This window comes from Coenobita brevimanus, chromosome 17, assembly GCF_032717465.1.
Source record: "Coenobita brevimanus isolate Jiangsu-jjx chromosome 17, ASM3271746v2, whole genome shotgun sequence".
In the NCBI taxonomy this organism is placed as follows: Eukaryota; Metazoa; Arthropoda; class Malacostraca; order Decapoda; family Coenobitidae; genus Coenobita; species Coenobita brevimanus.
In genome coordinates this window covers 15,932,171-15,937,818 of record NC_136970.1, presented here as the reverse complement: position 1 = coordinate 15,937,818, position 5,648 = coordinate 15,932,171, and the positions used below count along the sequence as shown (strand labels likewise).

At 41.0% G+C, this 5,648-nt stretch overlaps 1 pseudogene; it reads right to left on the bottom strand.

The window, feature by feature from the left end:
- Nucleotides 1-1,491: 1,491 nt before the first annotated feature.
- Nucleotides 1,492-1,609, bottom strand: LOC145391322 (5S ribosomal RNA; annotated as a pseudogene).
- Between the last annotated feature and the right edge of the window lie 4,039 nt (nt 1,610-5,648).

Sequence of the window (5,648 nt, the reverse complement as noted above, 5' to 3'; positions counted from 1 at the left end):
CTTGCATTCCATCATAATTAGAGTAATTATTAAGTCCGCGATCCTTGCAGAGTCCATACTAACTCCATCCAGCGGCGAAACCTGGAAATTAGGGGAATTATGAGAGAAATTTGAAAGATTCGATACAACCACCACCAGTACATAAACAAATGCGCCGTTAATGCAAGTTTAGACCAACTTCTTATCTTTATCAATTATTTCTCAGGTACTTAATGACCAAACTTCCATATCACTGAGACAGGGTCTAATTTATCGTTGAATATTCTAAAAATCATATGAACTTCGTTTCATACTATAATATGGGAAATAAATGTAATGTATTGTGTTCAGAATGATGGCAAGGGCTCGTTTTTTCACAGAAAACTTGGACAAAATATTTCAAAATAAATTATAGTAAGGAAAAACATGCCTATATGGTGTCTTGAAAACGATATTTGCGTATGTAAATAATGGAAATGAAAGTTATTTTAAAGAAAGGAGAGAAATATAGAGTTAATTATAGGGAATGGACTGAGGTTATAAGGGAAAAGGATAAATGATAGCATGCACATTTGCTCTGAGGACGGGATGTTACACACAGGCTGAATAAAATCGTCTGGTGGCGGCAAGAACTGGGTTATATCCTTGTGGGCTTAGAAGTCTCCCTGACACATCATAAATAACCTGAATCATGACTTTCTATTTTTAGTTCGTTCTTGCTGCCTGCACACGATTTCATTCAACGTAGGGGAGACTTCTCGAAATGGAAAATTTAGACAGTTATAGCATTCAGCCTTTTAGTGATACAGCTGGCTTCCTAGCACTTTTTTTCTTAGCGATTTAGTTTACAATAAATACATTACAATTTCCTTCTATGGTCTTTACAACACTTTAATATCAACATAGTTTTCATGAATGAAATACGAGAGGACCAATGCGCAGAATAAATCGCTGTGGAAGAGGTGTTACAAAGCCTCTTGTACTGCCTAAAATACGCCCCCCATGTACTTAAGAGCCTCAGTCACCCCTAACCTCAGATCTTACAATTTTGAAGGCGAGTTTACGAAATACTTCAGTTAATTTTTGCCCTGTATCTCTCTCTCTCTCTCTCTCTCTCTCTCTCATTATCCCACGCTTTTCATTCGCCTCCCAAAACTCTGCCATTCTGTCCAAGGACTTCATTTTTATTTTGTTCTTGTTACCACCAGACGATTTTATTCAGCTCGGGAGAGACTGGGGGTTAGATAGCCTTCATGAGAGAGAGAGAGAGAGAGTTGGGAAAGGCGGGTTCAACAACATTTTCTTGGGTTTATACTGCCAGCCACTTATCATGCCACGCTTTTCATTCGCCTCCAGGAACTCGCACAAAGCGCACTTTTGCTTTGGATTCATCATCATCATCATCATTGCCAGACGCCATGTATCCCAGACTGGGTGGCCAATGGCTTAGAGTTAATTGTTTTACAGGGAGGGGCACTAATCCTCCACCAACCCCACTTGACACGTAGGGATGCCAACAGCATCTGGTGTTCCCAGGCGGTCACCCATCCAAGTACTAACCAGACCCAACGTTGCTTAACTTCGGTGATCGGACGGGAAGCGGTGTACTCAACGTGGTATGCCCGCTTTGGATTCATTGCCGCTTATTCAGAGTCGGCTTAGTAAAAGTATCGTATTTACTACATTTGAATGTACTGGTGTTATCTCTGAGCATAGTTAATGAACACACATAATAATATTGTTTTTTGTTTATTTGGAGAAGGAATGTGGCAGAGTCCCTAGGGAAGTGGTGAAGGGGCCAGTGAGAAAGCCTGGGATCGAGGAGTGGCTGGTTAAAGTTGTTACGGCTATGTGTATGGGTGTTCTTACCCTGGTGAGAGTGAATGGAGAGTTAAGTGTTTTACTTTCCGTGAGTGTTGGTGTGCATCAGGGGTCAGTTTGGAGCCTCTTAGTGTTTATCATGGTGCTTGAAGCCCTCTCACGTAGCTTCAGAAATGGACTTCCGTGGGAGATATATGCCGATGATTTGATATTGATTGCAGAGAATGAAAGGGAGGCGAAGGAAAGATTTAAGAAGTAGAGAATTGGTCTGGGGCACAAGGACTTGAAAGTAAATGCAGATAAAACAATAGTGATGTTATCTAGGGCTGGTGGCGGTACTGTCAATGAAGAGTGACCATGTGTAGTTTACCACAAGAGTGTGGGAAGTAATTCCATCTTGTGCACATCTTGTGCAGTATTTGTGATAAGTGGGTGTGTAAGATATGTAGTGGTGTCAATGGTAGACTGGGAAATAATACTGATTTCGTTTGTGTGGTGTGACGGGGAGGGCATGTGGAGATTGTCAGGTGCGAAAAGATTGATCTTACTGTTGAGTCTGTTGAGTGTATGGAAGAGTTTTGTTACTTGGGAGACATGTTATGTGCTGCAGGTGGGGCTGGTGCTACCTCTGTGGCTACAGTGAGGAGTGGCTGGAAGAAGTTCAGGGAGATATTGCCTTTCATGATAATGAGAGGGCTCTCCCCCAGTGCTAAGGGATCTTTGAATGTGGCAAGAGTTAGGAATGTAATGCTGTATGGTTACCGTAAGACCTTGGCGATAAATGAAGAGGATATTCGTAGGCTCAAATGTACAAAAATGGCATTGATTAGGTGGATGTGCGGTGCGACCTTGAATGTGAGTCCAGGGGGGGGGGGTGCTAGGTTTACAATTGGAGTTGAGAAGAAGGATGGGATTGGAGTGTATTGGTGTTATGATGAGGAGGGGTAGATTGAGATGGTTTGGGTATGTGGAAAGGATAAGGGATGACATTTGGATGCAGAGAGTAAGAATTGTGAACGTGTGGGGGGGGGGAGGTTGAAAGAACAGACCGAGGAAGACCTGGGATGCGGTCATGGAGTGTGACCTAAGAGAAAAAGGACTTAATAGGGAATCTGCCAGAGATGGACCGGCATGGAATGTCGCTCGTTGGTGACCAATACCGATGCATGGAAGCATGGTGGAGCCTATATAAACGAAACTAAACGAAACACACACACACACACACACACACACACACACACACACACACACACGTGTGTGTGTGTATGTATGTATGTGTGTGTGTGTGTGTGTGTGTGTGTGTGTGTGTGTGTGTGTGTCTTATAAATTTTGCATTTCTCTTGTGCTTTATTTTTATCGCTCTTTACCATTTAATTGCGTGGTCACAATTTTGGAGCAAAAAGAAACATCTGGTTTCATTTCACCAGTGAACCTACCTCATGAAAAATGAATATGTTTGTCAAATTTCGCTAAGCAGACTATGTAATGGGTAACAATCAATTTTTATCATAAAACTGAAGAAATTTAGCTCAAATTACGTGAAACAGAAAAAAAGATACTTTTTTTTTTCTTGAAGCAGGGTGCGTAAGGATAGGTGCCGTACATCCTGTGGCTTAAGATGTGTGCAATGAATACTCTCATTTTAAGAAGATAATTAATGAAGGTGTAATAAGTTCATTCCCAAACAGAACTAAACAGGATAAGATAAATGAATGAATGGTTCAGTGATAGATGTTGACTAGCAGTGGCAAAAATAAAGCATGGAATGCATCAAGAAAAACAGAATTAAGCTGGTATGACAGAGTTATGAGATTTAGAAATGATTATGTGATGCGTAGAAGAGAAGCAGCCAAATATCAGAAAAAAAAAAAAAAAAAACATAGATAAATGCGGAAAAGATCCGAAATTATCTGATGAGCATGATTGTGTGAACACTGAATTAGTGCACTGGAGATGAAACTACTGTTTTACGTGTGATGAAATTCAATTAATTAAAAATGTCTTTTACCTACGAATATGAGAACGGATACAGGAGAAATTCTTATCTTTGAAATCCTATATAATCATGTTGGTCACTTTATATACTATCGTCACACTAATAAATCTAAAGCATATGTTTAAAAAATATATGACATGGAAATACATACGATATATATGATATAACAAAACTGATACGATACAAATTTCCTTCTATGCTGGCTTTTCTCCACCTCAAAATAGCCTCTACATTTACGATTAGCAGTCAACATAACTTACATGTATCATGATACCAAATGTTTTCCCTTTGAAGATAACAAGGACTTACATCTCATCTCTTACCATCCTCTGAGTCATTTACAACCAGATTAAACCTTTTCACCAATACGAATGCACGTAGGTATATTCTTTTCACCTTAACTTGGTTCAGATTTCCATTTCACGTAGCTTAATGGCAGAATAAGATAGTGCTTTAGCCGTACATCCTTCCCTCAGCACACCTTCATGACCTACATCATACTCTGGTTATAATCTAGCATTACAACTCGGCACTGAAGACAATGAGCTGGCATTTTTGGGCCAAGTAAAAGAGGTATAATATATTCAGGTAAACAGCGGACGATTTTGCTCACCTGAGTTAGTTCCAAGCAAAGGGCTAAAACATAAGATTGAGGACAAAAATATCGTTCCACGTATAAGCGAACAATTTTTTTTTTTTTTTACGTGTCCGACTCTGGGCAAAGGCTCAGTGCCTATTTCTTGGGGACAGTCACCTATCCCAAGGCCCAGTAGTCCTCCTACACCTCCACATGTCACCACTTCGGCCTAACACCCACCGTCCATATTGAATACATGCTAGGGCTGTTTCATATAGGACTGGTGTACTGGTATTAGCGGGGTACTTTTACGAGATGTCGGCGGGTCATCTGGTAGATCTGGAAACTCTGCTTTTTAGGAAATTCAAATCCTTAAACTGTTCCCTGCCCCAGCCGGGATTTGATCCTGGGTCCATTAGGACTGCAGGCCGCCTCTCTACCGATTCAGCCACCGCCTCCCCCATAAATTATGACTCCTGCACGATTTGCTGGAATGTTTCTTAAGTTCCAGTGCTCAGCTACCTGAGTTTTGAAAGTTAGTACTCACTGTCTTGCTATTTATTTTGAGTGGATCAGTATTTATGTTCGCAGTTGTTGTTTCAATTATCCCGGTGGATGTTATCCATGTTATTTGTTATTCTAATTTGGATACCAGCAAGTGAGTTCATATCTAATCTTTACTATGATACCTGGTGCTGGAAAAGGATGCATTCACGAGGTGACACCAATAGCATGTAAATGGGCAGCACCACTGAGCGGTTATACAAACGTTCCTTATTCCCCTCCCTGTCCCACGAAATGTGGATCATGGACTGCAGTTGGGCAAGACTGACCTGCAGTCCATCGGTTCACGTTCAGATGAGCTTGGGGTTGCATCAATAACGTCATCAACAATAGCAACAGCAAAAACTACTACTACTACTACTACTTCTACTACTACTACTACTACTACTACTACTACTACTACTACTACTACTACTTCTACTACTACTACTACTACTGCTACTACTACTACTACTACTACTGCTACTACTACTACTACTACTACTACTACTACTCCAACCACCACCACCACTACCACCACTACAATGATACTGTTTTCCTTTTTGAGACATCATAAACGGACTTGTCACTTCTAACCTTACCTTCCTTATGGCCAGTTCCAGTCAGCTTATACCCTTCATCCTCGCTAAGGCGCGCCACTGTTCCAGTCCATCTCTCTCGTTTATGGCAATCACCGATCTGGGGCCAAAGCAATTTCCAGAATGAAACTGT